This window comes from Triticum aestivum, chromosome 3A (genome assembly GCF_018294505.1).
Source record: "Triticum aestivum cultivar Chinese Spring chromosome 3A, IWGSC CS RefSeq v2.1, whole genome shotgun sequence".
Classification (NCBI taxonomy): domain Eukaryota; kingdom Viridiplantae; phylum Streptophyta; class Magnoliopsida; order Poales; family Poaceae; genus Triticum; species Triticum aestivum.
Window position 1 is genome coordinate 471,261,787 of NC_057800.1, and position 18,573 is coordinate 471,280,359.

An 18,573-nucleotide genomic window follows, 5' to 3' on the forward strand; every position below is an offset into this window, starting at 1 on the left:
TTGTTGTTGTCCTACAAAACTCTGCGCTTGGAGGCCCAACACGAGTCTACAAGAAGAAGGTTGCGTAGTAGACATCAAGGTCGCATAGCTGTAGCCGTGAGATGGAGCAACTAGGCCAATCGCTCGGGAGTTGGCTGTGAGGGCGCGTGGATGAGCCAGGGGCGTCGGTCATGTCCCCTGATGATTTCTTTTGGGCAAGATTGGATTTCTTGTTTTGGGATGATAGGCGCTCGCAGGCGCCTCTGGCCTATTTGACGGTTAAGCTTCTGGACCCCGCTGGGTATTTTGTAAAAGACATAGGACTACTTGCCTTTGGCAGCTGCACGAAAATTGAGGGTCGACCTTGACACAATTGATGGTGAGGGGGCCCGCCATGGTTTGATGGATCAAGGAGTCATCGGAAACCGAATTGTTGAAGTCAGCCGAACAAGTTAAAGATGAGGAACTCGCCTCGCAAGCCAAAGATATTAGGAATTACGGGGCGATCAACAGTTGTGGGCTCCGGCGTTGAAGGCTAGTTCGGGGGCTACTGAGGGAGTCCTGGACTAAGGGGTCATGGGGGTGCCGACTCATCTCACGTGGGCCGGACTGCTGGGTCGCGCCATATCCAGACAAAAGACCCTTTTGTGCCTTGGTGTGTACCCCAAGTTAAGATGGAGGATCCGATGTTTCCTTGATGTAACCGATTATCTGTAAACCCTAGTACCCCTGGTGTCTATATAAACCAGGGGGCTTAGTCTGTAGAGGCTAGAGGAACCATTGCAATCCTACGAGTTAGGATTTAGTTTGTCTGATCTCGTGGTAGATCTACTTTGTAACCCCCTTATACACAAGCAATATAAATCAAGCATGACGTAGGGTTTTACCTCTTAGAGAGAGTCCGAACCTGGGTAAACATCGTATCGCACATCTACTGTTCCCCATTGATTCAAGGTCCACAGTTCGGTACCGCCTACCCGAGATCCGCTGGTTTTCACACCGACATCATGCCCCCACTGGAACTAAAACCACTCGGAAATGCCCTAGCCGAGTCCAAGTGACAACAATGACAAAAAATCCAAGCTCTAAGACTCCCGCCGCCTGCTTCCAGTCGACGGCAGCCTCGGGGACTACACCCAATGGGTGCACTCAGTGTGCCCCCACTGGAAAGAAAACACCCAGTGGGTGTGCTCTGTGCAAACCCACTGACAGGAGTACTATGGACCATTCAGAGCATGAAGAGGAAGCAAAAATTCAAACACTCTGACTTGAAAATCATACTCACAATGGTACTAAATCAGACGCTGGTCTACACTCTACAGCGCCTCGCTGGTGTCATACGTATCCTTCAGACGCTCACACATCAACTTCACCTAGATGCGAGCTTCTTTGCTCACCCCCACTTGGTCTTCTAGGACATGGTACCGGGGGTAGGTGGTGACGAAGTTCGATGGAGATGTAGGCGCAGATCTTGGGAGTCGGAACAATGGCGATTGCGGGTGCGGAGCTGCTCGGGGCCAAAGGAGTCGGTCTAGACCTCGTGATGGTCTTGGCAGGCGAACGCACTACACTCGGCGAGGGGAGGCCTCCTGCATGACCACGTAGACGTTGGTCGACCCCCCGCCCCCTTGTGAGCCTCCAGTTAGGCGGGTCGGCATTATCGTTGTCGTTCAACTGGATGACCTCAGGAGGTGCCGCGCAAACACATGGGTTGATGCATCAGTAAAAGTCAGTCAGATGAAAATCCAGAAGTCTAAATCAGTCGGCACGTTTGTACCATTGGAGGTGGCAGCATCCGCCGCGTCAGTCTCACCCTGGTCCTGCTTGGGAGCATTCGGGTCTAACAACATCATCGATGTCTCGTTGCTGCGAAATACAATAACACTCGACCGTCAGCCGTATAACAATGGACGAAGACTTAGCAAGAACACTTACGTCGACGCCACCAGCACTGTCACTTTGATCCAAGGCATAGCATCATTGCAAGGTTTGGAGGCGATTTGCTTGGGCAGTTTGGGCTGCTTCTCGGCGGAGCTCCCCGCTTCGAGCTACGCGTCGCTCGCCCTGAGGCAGTCGGCTGCTGAGCCCCTCCCGCTTTGCCACTCGGGTCATGCAGCGCCTTGGATAGAGGCTCCCTGTGGCCCTTAGAAGACGGCGGGGACTCGACCTCTTCCCCCTCCTTGGTGCTCTCGTCCTCGTCACTCTGATCGTTGTCGTCATTGTCCTCCTCCGACTACTCGAGCATGCTTGCTCATAGTTTAATTGCATGCTTGCTGATAGTTTAATTGCATACTTGTCGATATGGCATGATAGCTCACTTAGCATGTGTGCATGACTTGAATGCATTGCTTAGTGGGGCGCATGACAGCTGACTTGGCATGTGTGCATGAAATGCATTGCTTAATAGGACGTTCACGGGGACACTTTACATGTTGAGAGAATTGTGACCAATTTTTTAAGAATGTAAGATATAAACTAGGGTTTCAGAGGAGATGGTGATGTTGAAGATCTTGATGGAGATTTTCCTCCCCAAGATGGGAGAATTGTTGGTGATGATGATGACGAAGATTTCCCCCTCCGGGAGGGAAGTTCCCCGGCAGAATCGCTCCGCAGGAGGGCAAAAGTGCCCATGTCCAAGTTCCGCCTCAAGACAACGGTGCTTCGCCCCGAAAGTCCTCTCTTCATTTTTTCTAGGTCAAAAGGACTTATATACCAGAAGATGGGCACCGTAGGTGGGCTGGGCAGAGCACGACCCACCAGCGCGCGCCTGGGAGACCAAGCGCGCCCTGGTGTCTTGTGCTCACCAGGTGGCCCCCCTCCGGTAGTTATTTGCTCCAATATTTCTTATTTATTCCATAAAAATTCCTCGTGAAGGTTCAACCCATTTGGAGTTGTGCAGAATAGGTAGCCTGGTGTCGGTGTCAAAACCGGCGGATCTCGGGTAGGGGGTCCCGAACTGTGCGTCAAGGCCGGATGGTAACAGGAGACAGGGGACACTTTATTTTACCCAGGTTCGGGCCCTCTTGATGGAGGTAATACCCTACTCCTGCTTGATTAATATTGATGATATGGGTAGTACAAGAGTAGATCTACCACGAGATCAAGGAGGCTAAACCCTAGAAGCTAGCCTATGGTATGATTGTTATGTATATTGTATGTCTATCGACTAGCCTGGCCTCGGTTTATATAATGCACCGGAGGCCTAGGATAACAAGAGTCCTAGCCAAATACGCCGGTGGGGAGAAGTCCTTGTCTTGATCACCAAGTCTTGTGGAATCTTCCTTGTATGCGGTAGCCGTCCGAACTGGCCCATGAGTATACGACCACGGGGGTCCTCGGCCCAATCTAATAGATCGGGAGACGACGTGGTGAGTACCCCCTAGTCTAGGACATCGTCAGTAGACCCCTGAACTGGTCTTCAAGTTAGGGATGCTCCTCGATTCTTCCGAACTGTTCTTCATCTTCGGTTGCCGGTCTTGAAAACTGGTTCAACAAATCTTCTTTATCTTCGATCTTGAGGATCGCCGAAATGCATTCGACGAGTTTACACGTCGGGTATCCGAGGAGCCCCTTTAAGTTTCCGGCCTTTATCAATGCCTTGTTTATTTTTATGCCACACCTCGGGTTTGAAGTTGTTCCCGGGAGGCAGGGTCCTCTTGCGTCCGAGCTCCAATGCCGGACTGCATTCGAGGTATATTTTGCAGCCGAGCACCAACGCCGGACCGCTTCCCAGCTCTAGCACCGGAATGTATCCGAGCTCCAATGCCGGACTATGTATCTGAGCTCCAACGCCGGACTGTATATCCGAGCTCCAACGCCGAAATATATCCGAGCTCCAACGCCGGACTGTGTCCAGGCTCCAATGCCGGACTATATCCAAGGTGTCATATCACCTTGGTTCAAAAAAGTTGAAGGAGTTTAGCCGAGCTTAATGCCGGAAATGCCCTCTATGGAGCCAGCCACTAGCGCCCGAGCTTTATGCCGGACTGTTTCCGAGGTGGTGCACCACCCCGACTATGGGCCGATTTTTTGTCAATTTTTTTTGTTGGTGCAATTTATTCGCTACCGAGATATATAGCCAGTATCCCTCAAGGTGTGTATCGGTCTAAAACCCGAGATGCACATGAAGGATGACATAAGACCGCTGATCCCAGTAGCCGCTGAGACTCGGGTTGATTTGCAAAATCGGCCTGAGGATCAAGTCCAAGCTCGGCAGAATACTTTGGGTCACTAAAAGCGGCGTGCTCAGTCCTCGAGACTCAGGTTTGGTGCGGCCGACCAACCTAAGGATCAAAATCTCCTCAGAAACTATATTGCACATAAAATTTTCTGCATTGGACAAGCAATGCAGTAGCCCTCGAGACACTGGTCGGGTGGCAACACCAGATGAGGGGATCAATGTGCCCCTTTAATATTTGTAAATAATAAGCCTGAAGCCCAGTAGCCCCCGAGCCTTAATACGGGCACGGGTGGCCGAATTAAGGATCAATATCCATAGTAAAATCACAAATTATGTGTAATGACTCTATGTATCTAAGTACTTTACGTCATTAATGCTCGGATCCGCATTGTACAAAACTTTGTTGACCGACCATCGGCTTCCACCTCCTCGGACAGTAGCCGAGGAGTGTTTGTCCTACTTTATAAAGCCTTTATGTGGGCAAAGATTTACGACAAACAAGGCAATCTGGCCACACGGTTTTATAAACAAAGGTACGCAGAGAGATATGTTATATTACTGTTTAACAGAAGAAATGTATTCCAAAGAAAATAGTCCCGCTATCGGTTCCTTTCTTTGGGTTGTCATGCTAAGCATGATCATGAAACCTCACCTCAAATGTAAGAGCAAAATATCGAGGATTTAGTTTGGGAGGCCAGTTAATAGCCCCCGGTAGTGTTCGGCGACAGTCGAGGTCAAGCCGTAAACACTTCGGCCAATGTTATGAATGGCCCGTCATAGTCATCGGATCGCTGACCAGTTTACGCTTATTGTGACAGTCAGTTTTCGGCTTTCTCCACTAAGGTGGTTAACCATGTGAGCTGGAAGCACAATCGCAGTGGTTCTCCCTTTGCACGCCTAGCCGAACAAAACGGAACGTAAGAAGCAAGTGCAGGAGCCGGGCAACCCAACTATTGACCGAAGACACAATTCGAAACCGATGCATATATAGCAATATCTGAGAATGTTTTTGCTGAATCCCTAAAGGTGTCCGGCGTTGCACTGCGAGACTAATGCTGGAAAAGCACAAATAGTTTAAAAGTGCCAAAAAGCTTGGAAAACCAAGAAACGTCAGTAAAAACATAACGTCCGAACAAGATCAAGTGTTCGGTGCCAATCCGAAAATTGGTCTTAGAAAAAAGAAGTGCTTATGTCGTCCTTTAACATGACACATCCTATCTCAAGACTTCGAGCGGGTCAGCCTACGGCTTCAACCTCCTATCCCGAGGGCGGAGTACTTCTCATTAGGCCAGTTTAGCAAACTAAACTCTAGCGGCTTTGAGAGAGAAATTAGGCTCCCTGGCTAGTGACCGCACACTCGCGTCGAAAAAAGGAGTGATAAATAATAATAATAGAACTTTGCAACGACTGAGAAGAAGAACACTTATTATAAAACGGCTCAAATAAACTTAAGAGCCCCCAAGTGACTTGGGTAGAAGAATGATTGCATGTACCGAAGTACTTATATCATATCTATGTTCAACCGAACTTTAAACACGTCTTAACCGACCGTCGGCTTCTCCCTCTTCGGTTAAGGACCAAAAAGTGTTATGTACTCCATCGGTCGAGAATATCGACGGTGTTTCCAATAACCAGGCAATCAGGCCATAAGGCTGTAACAGACAAAGCGCGCTCAGGGAACTTATGCTATATTACTGCGAAGAGTAAGAAGCATCTTCGAAGAAAATAGTACCCCCACCGATACCTTTCTTCGGTGCTCATTGTTATTATGAGACTTGTGCAATAGATTTTTTGTACTCATGAGTTCCGTTGTGTGCCGACCATCATTGAATAACTATAAGAGCGCTAGCTTTCGGCTTCACCCAGTCTGAGGTCCGGCTCGGGTGACCTGATCGTGACAATCGCAGAGGTGCTCCTTTTACTCCCTAGCCGAACAATCGGGAACGTAGGGGTAAACACAGGAGCGAGGCAACCCAGCTTGCAAATCGCTTAAGTCAATGTGGTGCATATTGTGGCGTAATACACGAACAAGGAACGAAGCCGTACAAGTATAATCATATGCAACAGGAAAAGCTTCATAAAGGAAGCCCCCAAGTAAATGGGGTATTTGAATTTATGTGTCACAAACAAAGTTTGGACAAGGAAATTTTTACAAGCAACTTTTTTCCAAAAAGGTATAATGCTTGGTTGAACCGAACGCAAGTTAGAAATTAAAGCTTTGAGCATGAAAGCGACTTAGCTGGTTAATGTGTTCGGTATTGATGACGCGGTCCGAGATTGATGCGGGGCAAGGTTCCATCCCTCAAGCCGGTCCCGAGGTGGCGGAGCGGAGAGCTTGACACGCCGAAGTGGTGACATAGCACGATCAATGCAGACCGGCAAAGTCACGCCGAAGTCCCCGGATCATTTTCCTGTGCACAAAAAATAGTGCAAACCGGAGATAATAGTAATAATGATAATTAAAAAAATCGTTGCATAATAAATAATTTATGCAAAGTGAGTAATAAAAGAAATATGGCCTGGCGCCAAAGTCAAGTCGATGCAGGGCGTCGGCGTGATGCGGTAAAGGCGTGGCAAAACCTGAATTCGCAGGTCGGTCCGAGCTCCGAGTGCGGCGTTCGCCGGACTATGTACGGAAACTGACCGAACCACCATGCGACTGTCGATAATGCAGCCACCATTTGATAGACCTATGTACATATGATGGACAAACCAGAGTAATAATTCCTTGGGAAAAATGAACCCAAACAAGCAAAAAATACTGGGATTAATAGCACCTGGTTTATTTGTTGTAGCAATCCGAAGGAAGGTGATTCCTAAAATTGGGACCCGCTCCGCACACCCATTGCCTGATGGGCGATAAAACGACGGCATGGCAATGCTGGTAAAGGTTGACTCGCCGAGGCAAAGCCCTCGGCCCAGCTAACGTGACGGAGCTGGTCGGCTAGCGACGCCGCAGTGTCCGAAGTAGGTTGATGAAGAGATGGCGAAGCCCCCGGTCCAGCCGAGATGTCGAAGCCTCGATGTCAGCCGATGAGTCGAAGTAGGTCGGCGTGATGGACACCAGCATGAAGAAGCAATAGTGCAGCCCTGTCGATGCAGGTCGTGACGTGGTCGATGCCGGCTTGATGAAGCGACCGTGCTGTGATGCCGGTATGCCCGCTCCGTGTAATCCATGGGGCGGCTATATTGGTGATGATTTATCCTTCGCGATGCCGGACTCTTGTTCGGCTTACCGAGATGATGATCCAAAGAAGTTGAGCTCGGCTCAACAAAGTGACGTCGTGTCTAGCGTAGGTCGGCAGCCATGGAGTAATATTGCCGGACTGGTTTGACACCAGCATGATGTTGAAGATCATGTTCAAAAGATCTTAAAGTTAGTGGGATGTGTTCGGGAACAAAACACAATACCCCATACAAAACTTCCTTCAAAAGGGATGTCCGAAATCCCGTTCATAAAAAAGATGAACTCGGGTCGGATTCGTTTTCGCGCAGAAAACAGATCCGAAAAGTGATGCATTAATTGGAAGGTTCCCGGAGTTTGGACGGTCGGATCGAGCTGAAATTTTGAGAGGTGGTAGATATAGGAATTCCACAGCCGATCAACGGTTGGATCTTCCAAAGGACGTCCGAGCTAGAAGCTGGACACCATGCCCTAAACTCATCCAAATTCCCGTCCAGATTTGACAGGGCTCCGGTATATCAAGGATTGCCAGAGATTCCTCCATCGGAACTCGAAGAAATTTTCCAGGGTTGTTGTAGACTCAATTCCGCACAATTCCACCAAAGCGATCGTCAAAGCGATACTCAAGGAGGTGGTGGCGGCAGATACGAGTTTGTTGTCCAGAAAAACAGCATGGTCGCTTGAGGGCAATGTTGACGTTGAGCCCCCGAGCTCCATAGATAATTCCTCCGTCATCTTGATAGAGATCGGAGTTGATGTTTGATGAAGGCCCTCGTCCGAACATGGCGATCCAAACACGGGGCGCAATTCTTGGTCGAACCAAGGTGACCAGTCGAACTGGTGACGAAGACGCCGAAGTCGCCATTGATCTGCAGGCGAGCCATCGATCCTTTTGTCGATCACACAGCGGAACTCTCAATGAAAGCACCAATGTCGGTGTCAAAACCGGCGGATCTCGGGTAGGGGGTCCCGAACTATGCGTCTAGGCCGGATGGTAACAGGAGACAGGGGACACTTTATTTTATCCAGGTTCGGGCCCTCTCGATGAAGGTAATACCCTACTCCTGCTTGATTAATATTGATGATATGGGTAGTACAAGAGTAGATCTACCACGAGATCAAGGAGGCTAAACCCTAGAAGCTAGCCTGTGGTATGATTGTTATGTATATTGTATGTCTATCGACTAGCCTGGCCTCGGTTTATATAATGCATCGGAGGCCTAGGATAACAAGATTCCTAGCCGAATACGCCGGTGGGGAGAAGTCCTTGTCTTGATCGCCAAGTCTTGTGGAATCTTCCTTGTATGCGGTAGCCGTCCAAACTGGCCCATGAGTATACGGCCACGGGGGTCCTCGGCCCAATCTAATAGATCAGGAGACGACGTGGTGAGTACCCCCTAGTCCAGGACACCGTCACCTGGCGCAGCTTTTTCAGGTCCAGATTTCCAGCTGCCAAAATTCTCCCTCTTTGTGTGAACCTTGCATATTATACGAGAAAAGGCATTAGAGTTACTCCAAAAAGCATTACTACGCATAAAAACATTATAAATAACAGTAGGTAAACATGATGCAAAATGGACGTATCACCCACCCGAGCCCCTTCCTTCCCTCCGGCGAACTCCGGCGAGCTCTCAAAAATCGACTGGCCTAATTTTGAAATTTAGTGTACTGTCATTTAACTAGTGTGGAATATAAAAGGGGAAACCATTAGAATTGCGAGTATAGTGTTGAGCGTGCCATGGCGGATCTGAAGGTGCAAATCAGACAAAGGTAACTTCGCAAGCAATGTTTGCTTTCAACTAACAAGTAAGTGATGGACAACAAATCACAGTAAAGCAGTGACGATCTATTTTCTTGCTGCGATAAATAAGTTGAGAAGATACGGAAGAGTACCGCCTCTGGTGCGGCACCGTGTATGCATCTGCTGAGAATTTGACGATGCTACAGTAGCGATGGCCGTCGGCGGCATGGAAGCAGATATAGGAGGGTAGACGGTGGCAGCGGGGGAAATATCTTGGCATGGCGGACGAGACGGTCGTAGGAGCGGTGTCAGCAATGTGGAAGACTGAGGGATTCCTGGATTAAGGGGTCCTCGGACGTCCAACCTATTGGATATGGGCCGGACTGATGGGCTGTGAAGATACAAAGGCCAAAGACTCTACCCGTGTCCGGATGGGACTCTCCTTGGTATGGAAGGCGAGCTTGGTGACCAAATATGAAGATTCCTTTCTCTGTAACCGACCTTATGTAACCCTAGATCCCTCCTGTGTCTATATAAACCGGAGGGCTAGGTCCGTAGACATCCTCATAATCATAGTCAGACAAGCTAGACTTTTAGGGTTTAGCCATTACGATCTCGTGGTAGATCAACTCTTGTAATACTCATATTCATCAAGATCAACCAAGCAGGAAGTAGGGTATTACCTCCATCGAGAGGGCCCGAACCTGGGTAGACATTGTGTCCCCCGTCTCCTGTTACCATCGACCTTAGACACACAGTTCGGGACCCCCTACCCAAGATCCGCTAGTTTTGGCACCGACATTGGTGCTTTCACTAAGAGTTCCACTATGCCATCGTCAAAAGGTTTGATGGCACCTTCAATCATCTACAACAACGCTGTCCAAGGGGAAGTCTTCCTTCCCGGATAGATCCTCGTGTTCGGCGGTTTCGCACTGTGGGCCAACTCGCTTGGCCATCTGGAGCAGATCGAAAGCTACGCCCCTGGCCACCAGGTCAGATTTGGAAGCTTGAACTACATCGCGGATATCCGTGGAGACTTGATCTTCGACGGATTCGAGACCATGGCAGCCGCTCCCTGCCACCACGATGAACATGACGTAAATCTGGCATCGGTCCATACGCAGGAGATAGTTCCTTGTAGCTGCTCTGGCCCTAGATCCAGAGCAGATCGCGCCATCCAAAGACGGGAAGCTCAACCCCACCGTGGAAGCCGCAGACTCAGCGGCGTTGGAGCCGCACACAGACTTAACTTCAAGTGACATCTATGTCACTGGAACCATGGACTTGTCTCCGGCTACGGGTTCCGAACCTTGCGCGTCCACGTACGTTGAGCTTGATCGATCATCGATCGTGGAATTCAGCTCCGTGGATATCTTCTGGCACTCGCCTTTGGGAGACGTTTTAAACTCGTTAAGAGCTCTATCTTTAGCATGGGGCTCACAGCCGAATTGTATCTGGTTCGAACTGGAGGCTGACGACAGAGAATTTTGCTTCCCACCCACCGCCCACTTCATACACACTGTCGAAGACTTAACCAACATGCTCGATTATGGCTCTGAAGACATCGACGGTATGGACGACGATGACGATGAGGAGCCGAGTCAAGACCCGCCGTTTAACGGACGCTGTACGGCCACCTCTTCTTATGATGTGTACATGGTGGATACACCTAAAAGAACTAACGACGATGACAAAAAAAGATCCAGTTGAGGATGAACCTCCTATGATACAACCAAAATGCTGGCGTCAGCGGCGCCGCTCTATGTCGTGTCATGGAAAAGACGATGATATGGGTGCAGGGGAAAATAATATTCCGGACGATGCAAAAAATAACGAAGACCCCGTTGAGATAACCTCCGAACAGGAGGAACGGGAAAACGGGCAAGTTGGCCCTGACGAACAGGTCATAAACGATGACTCAGAGGATAGTAATTGTCTTCCACTATTCGAGGATGAGGTGAGCCTCGGCAGCGAGGATTTTATCGTGCCTGAGGAACCTCAGGGGCAGGAGCGCTTTAAGCGTCAGCTAATAGCCACTGCAAGGAGCCTGAAAAAGAAGCAGCAGCAGCTTCAAGCTGACCAAGATCTGCCCAACGACAGATGGACTGATGTCCTAGCAGCCGAAGAACACAGCCTCAAGCGCCCAGCCAAAAGTTACCTGAAGCGCAAATTGCTACCTCAGTTCGACGACGAGGCGCTGGAGCACATACCATCATCGTGCAATGCGGTTGACCGACCACCACGTGGTCGGCATAAAGCGGCAACTCAAGCCGAACACTAGCCCGCCCCGCCTCATCGTAAAAGCAGAGGTAAAATAGCTCGCGGTCAAACATATAACCTTCGGCAGGACCTGGACAATAGAGCAGGGCATACCAGATCGATCTACGGATCGCAAGGACGTGCCCCGACACGTGACGACGGCTATCTACTCGGATGTGACAAGCCTAGTCACACCCGGGCCGAAAACCGTAGACTGACTCGATCAGAGCTACATCGCAATGTGGCCCAACATAGAGGCGCCGCACACCCTCCTTGCTTCACAGACGAAGTAATGGAGCACGAATTCCCAGAAGGGTTTAAACCCGTAAAAATCAAATCATATGATGGAACAACTGATCCCGTGGTATGGATCGAGGATTTCCTTCTCCATATCCACATGGCCCACGGAGATGACCTTCATGTCATCAAATACCTCCTGTTAAAACTCAAACGTCTAGCTTGGCACTGGTTAAACAGTCTGCCCGAAAACTCTATTGGCAGCTGGGAGGATTTGGAGGACGCCTTCCGCGACAACTTCCAAGGTACATATGTCCAGCCACCAGACGCCAATGACTTAAGCCATATAGTTCAATAGCCCGGAGAATCAGCCAGGAAGCTCTAGACTAGGTTCTTAGTTAAAAAGAACCAAATCATTGACTGTCCAGATGCGGAAGCCCTAGCGGCCTTCAAACACGGCGTACGGGACAAGTGGCTCACCCGCCACATCAGTCAAGAAAAACCAAAATCCATGTCAGCCCTTACCACTCTGATGACCCGCTTTTGCGCAGGAGAAGACAGCTGGCTCGCTCGTAGAAGCAACAGCGCCAACGATCCGGGCACTTCTGAAGTCCAAAACGGCAATGGCAAACCTCGACGTAGCAAACACAAACATCGCAACAATAATGAAAGAACGCGCGACACAGCGGTCAACGCCGGATTCACCAGTCCCAAACCCGGTCAACGGAAAAAGCCATTCAAGGCAAACAGAGACGGACCATCCAATTTAGACAAGATATTGGATCAGCCCTGCTAGATTCATGGCAACCCCAATAAACCAGCTAATCACACCAACATAAGTTGTTGGGTCTTCAAGCAGGCCGGCAAGCTCAACGCCGAACACAAGGGGAAAAGGCCTCCCAGTGATAGCGACGACGAAGAGACTCACCAACCAAATACCAGGGGTCAGAAGAAATTTCCCCCTGAGGTAAAAACAGTGAACATGGTATACGTGACACACGCCCCTACAGAGGAGCATGAGACGCACTCCCTTTGAACTGAGGATCATACTACGTTCCCTCCAGCCGGAGTACAAATCGGTCTTATTAAACCGCACACCTTGTCGGCCATTAAGCTGCCGGTCTCCATTCAGTAGGACTGACCAATTATGGAGCTGGACTAGCAGTTCGGCTTCCGACGTCCGCCTCATACACCCGCGAAATCTGTACCACGCATACATAACTGTGCACTTAAAATACCATGGGCATCGATGGAGGCACAATACGGACGGACCTACAAGTACTCCCATAACCTCCTTCTTTTCTTTTCTAACCATTCTTTCTTTTTCATTATCCTTTACCACAGGTGACTCGCAGGCTGGCGATCGCACCGACTATATCGGAGTTCCGGTTTGTACATTCATCCAAAAGCTACTCCCTTTAAGGAGACCCTTCATCGAGGAAAGGCGGCGCAGACGTGCGACAGGAGGTCCAAAACAACTTTTTGTAGACCGCACTCTCTATTTTGCAAGCCTGTAAAGTGCCTTCTACCTCAGCCGTCGACCCTTGGCATGTCAAATAGCCGGGGTCGTGGCATTATTATATACAAAACAACGATTGGCATATCACTCAAGTTCCAGTGAATATAATCTGAATCCACTACTCACTTTTCTCTAAAAAACTGTATTTTGCTCCTTGTGTTATTCCACACGCCCCGACATAACTCGCTAGGGGCTCGATATGGGAACAAAATAAATTGCCAACAAGTCCGAACAGCTTTATAGCATACTTCGGCGTCATGAGTTTGGCCTTATATGCATCAGCTCCGAATCATGTCTTGGGTCAATAGTTTGGTTGCCCAGCTCCTGTGCTTGCTACCTTACGTTCCTCTCTATCGGCTAAGGTAGTAAAGGGAGAACTACTGTGATTGTGTTTCCGGTTCATCTGGTCAAACACCTCAGTAGAGAAAGCCGAAAACTGACTGTCATGATGCGGCGAGAGCTGGTCAACCACTCGACGACTTATCAGAATCTTTCGCGATTCCCCCCGTATTACACGAAGGACCTTTATTCAGGTCATACATGTACACTCACCACATTGGGATAACCGCGTACATACCAGGGTTTATATCGTAGACCCACCGTAAAACTCCTATGGCTAAGTGAAAGTGTTAACGCCCTATAGTCTGATTGCCTCGTTCACCGCATTGTCACCTCCTTCACGGACCAAGTGTAGGATCGAAAGTATGTCTAGAGGGGGTGATTAGACTACTTGACCAAATAAAAACTTAAACTTTTCCCAATTTTAGTTCTTGGCAGATTTTAGCTATTGTAGGACAAGTCAAGCAATCATCACACAATTCAAGCAAGCATGCAAAGAGTATATTGGCAGCGGAAAGTAAAGCATGCAACTTGCAATAATGTAAAGGGAAGGGTTTGGAGAATTCAAACGCAATTGGAGACACGGATGTTTTTCCCGTGGTTCGGATAGGTGGTGCTATCCTACATCCACGTTGATGGAGACTTCAACCCACGAAGGGTAACGGTTGCGCGAGTCCACGGAGGGCTCCACCCACGAAGGGTAACGGTTGCGCGAGTCCACGGAGGGCTCCACCCACAAAGGGTCCACGAAGAAGCAACCACCCACAAAGGGGTCCACGAAGAAGCAACCTTGTCTATCCCACCATGGCCATCGCCCACGAAGGACTTGCCTCACTAGCGATAGATCTTCACGAAGTAGGCAATCTCCTTGCCCTTACAAACTCCTTGGTTAAACTCCACAATCTTGTCGGAGGCTCCCAAGTAACACCTAGCCAATCTAGGAGACAGCACTCTCCAAGAAGTAACAAATGGTGTGTAGGTAATGAACTCCTTGCTCTTGTGCTTCAAATGATAGTCTCCCAACACTCAACTCTCTCTCATAGGATTTGGATTTTGTGGAAAGAAGATTTGAGTGGAAAGCAACTTGGGGAAGGCTAGAGATCAAGATTCATATGATAGGAATGGAATATCTTGGTCTCAACACATGAGTGGGTGGTTCTCTCTCAGAACATATGAGTTGGAATTGTGTATGCGTTCTGATGGCTCTCTTCACGAATGAAGAGGAGGTGGAGGGGTATATATAGCCTCCACACAAAATCCAACCGTTACACACAGTTTTCCAATCTCGGTGGGACCGAATCGACAAACTCGGTCGGACCGAAAAGGTAAACCTAGTGACCGTTAGAGATTTTCGGTGGGACTGACATGCAACTCGGTAGGACCGATATGGTTAGGGTTTGGGCATAACGTAATCTCGGTGAGACCGATTACACAAACTCGGTGAGACCGAATTTGGTAATTAGCTAACCAGAGAGTTGGTCAGGCAAACTCGGTGGGACCGATTTGCTCTTTTGGTGAGACCGAAAAGTTACAAAAAGGAAACACTGAATTTACATTGCAATCTCGGTGGGACCGATTTGCTCTTTCGGTGAGACCGAAAAGTTACGAAAGGGAAACAGAGAGTTTGCAATCCCATCTCGGTGAGACCGAGATCCCTATCGGTAGAACTGAATTGCTAGGGTTTGGCAGTGGCTTATGACAAGTGAAACTCGGTGGCGCCGGATAGAAAGAATCGGTAGGACCGAGTTTGGCTTAGGGTTTAGGTCATATGTGGATATGGGAAAGTAGTTGAGGGTTTTGGAGCATATCACTAAGCACATGAAGCAAGAGGCTCATTAAGCAACACCTCATCCCTCCTTGATAGTATTGGCTTTTCCTAAAGACTCAATGTGATCTTGGATCACTAAAATATAAAATGAAGAGTTTTGAGCTTTTGATCTTGAGCCAATCCTTTGTCCTTAGCATTTTGAGGGTTCCACTTTCACATCCATGCCATGCCAATCATTGCCCTTTCCTGAAATGATCATCTTGGAATAGCATTAGCTCAATGAGCTATATGTTGTTATGAATTACCAAAACCACCTAGGGATAGTTGCACTTTCAATCTCCCCCTTTTTGGTAATTGATGACAACATATAGATCAAAGCTTCGACAAATGATAATAAGCATGAAATATATCGTCGCTTTGAGAAGTATGTGATAAGTAAGAGCTCCCCCTAAATTTGTGCATATTTAAAAATTTGCTTTGGACTGCAAATGCACAAGAGTTAGAGTCATGGGTTACTTTTCCATGTCACATACATCTTGGTGGAGCGCTTAAAATGATAAGAATGAAATACGTGCACTCATCACCAAGAAAAGTGAATGATCACATAAGATAGATAAGATAATAGCATTAAGCAAACATTAAGTGTAGCTTATGATCAAACACATGATCATCAATGTCTCACAGATAATGACGTAGTATCTCAAGCACTCAAAAGCAAACAAAGTTCGAAAAACCACCAAATAAAGCAAGAGAGAATAAAAGCAACACTCTCTCTCTCGAAGCCTATGATCTATACATTTTTCTCCCCCTTTGGCAACAAGTTACCAAAAAGTTCCTAGAAAATGCATAGTGCTAAGTCGACACTCAGGCTTGATCTTCAGGTGGTGGTGGAGTCCGGAGCACTCCAAGGACGAAGCCTTCTGTAGACGTGGTTGGAGTCGAGGCTGAAGTGGACGCTGGAGCTGGTGGAACTGAGGCTGTAGCTGGTGCAGAAGTGGTGGCTCTGGTGTCAGCAACTGGCACTGCATGTGATCTCTGAGCTCTTGGCACTCTGGCAAATGCATCAGTTGTAGTCTTGCCTGTCCTCTCCTGCATGTCATCCTGAAGTTGTTCCACTGCAGTCTGAATCTCTGTCACTTTGACATCCAAGTCATAGAACTTTTGTTCCATGATCCTCTCTAAGCTTACCTGGTTCTGAGTTAGGGTGGCTAGTCCTTGCTCAATCCGCAGGGTGGATGCAATCAAGTAACCAAGCTGCTCTTGTTTGGTTTTCAGGAAATATTCAGATGCCTCCTCTTGAGTAGGCATCTAGGCAGCTTTCTCCTTCCTTGCCTTCTCCTTCTTTGCTTGTGCTTGTGCAGATGATGGTTCATTTTCAGTCATCACAACTTGATTGTCCTCAAAATCTGGACGGATGGGCAGGTGTTCCTTGTCCAATGAGTATATGCATGTGCCCATCTTTGAGTTGATGAGCTCCTGAATCTATGGGGCATATCCACAACTCCTCTTCTGGTCAGCTGCTGTCCTCTTAATGGTCTCTACCATGAGGCTCATCACTTTGAACTTCTGTGGCACATCAAATATATGAAGCAAATTGATCGCATGGCCTCTGATCATCTTGTGATCACCTGACTTGGGCAAGAGAGTGTGCCTCAAAATCCAATTGATGGTTGGCAGCCCTGACAGAAGATAGTGCACTGAGCCAAATTTGAAAGTTTCAAGAGCTTCATTTGGAATTTCCTTGTACATATTGGACATAGAGTTGTGGTCCATCTTCTTCTTGGCATAGATATCCAAGTCATCCTCATGCTCCTCTGGGGCATTGATGAGTTGTGCCCACTCAGCAATAGTAGATTTGTACCTCGTGCCTTCAGACATCCAAGTTATCCTACCATCTGGATAAAAATGTGCTGTGGAGTAGAATTGCATAATGAGTTCCTCGTTCCACTTTGTGAGCTTCTGCCCAACAAAGTCTGCTACTCCACAAGCATTGAAGCTGTCATACACTCCAGGGTAGTGTTCTTCATTGTCCTAGATGTATTGCCAGTCAACCCATCTCATATCACAGACTATTGGCTTCTTATCAAGCAACACTGTCTCATAGAAGTCCTGCTATTCCTTGGTGTGAAATCTGTAGTCAACAGCAGTCCTCCTCCTTGAAGCATACGGATCTGCTTCTCTCCACTTCCTCAGCCCTGAGTCTCTCCTGAGCTTCATATCCTCAGCCACAGGATGAGCATCGTTGTGGTCTGGGATCTTGGGCTTGAGTTTTCTAAGTACTTTCTCTTCATCATCTTCTTCTGCAGCTTCAGGCACTGGGGCCTTGTTCTTCTCAGTTGCAGGTATGCTCCTTGTATTTCTCTTTGGTGCAGACTTGGGCTTGGAGGCAGCTTTGGGTGCTTCTTTGGGCTTAGATGTGGCAGCCCCTGATCTTATAGCATCACCCATAAGCTTAGGTGCCTTAGGTGCTGGTGCAGCAACCTCTTCTTCTTCCTCTTCCTCTTCCATGATGGAAGCCTTTCCAAGCACTCTGGCTATGGTCTTCTTAACCCTTTCCTTCCTCTTCTTGCCTTCAGCAGCAACTGGCTCTATGGGAGTGGGCTTCTCAGAAATCTTGGTTGAAGCTCTGGCCTTTGGCATAGGCTGCCTGCCTGCTGGCCTTTTGATCTTTAGGCCTGGCTTTGTGCCCTGTGCTGGCTCAACTCTCTTTGATGTGGATTCCTCTTCCTCTGCCACATAATCATCATCCTCGGAAACTGAAGTTCTCTTCTTCCTCTGTTTGGTGGCAGCTTTTGGCAAATTGCTAGGAGTACTTCTGCTGCCATCATCTAAAGAACTTGAGGGGCTAGTGCCCTCACTCATCTGCACTTGCTCTTCTGACATGTTCTGGCTATCACTTTGGTCTGACATGATGAACAAGCTGACTGCTGACCCTGTGAATAGTTCATAGATGAGGTAGAATAGATGAGCATCACAAAATGGAGAGATTTTTGCAAAAGAATGATCCAAAAACTTAGTTTTAGTTTCCCACTGAAATCATCTCAGATCTACCGATTTTTAAACTCGGTAATACCGAAGCAGTTTTGGAACCTAAACTAGTGAACTCGGTCAGACCGAGTCACAGTTCGGTGGCACCGAGACTACTAGGGTTTCACAGAGTTCCAAAATCGGTCACACCGATAAGTAATTCTCAGTCAGACCGAGTCTCACTTGTGCAATGGCATAAGCCAAATCGGTGGGACCGAGTTTTTCAACTCGGTGGGTCCGAGATGGTTTCGGCGGAAACCTAACCCTAAAATTTTTGAATCAAACCTAATCTACGAGCGCATTGACTGGATAGGAGTGTTTCAATCATGGCAAGAATCAT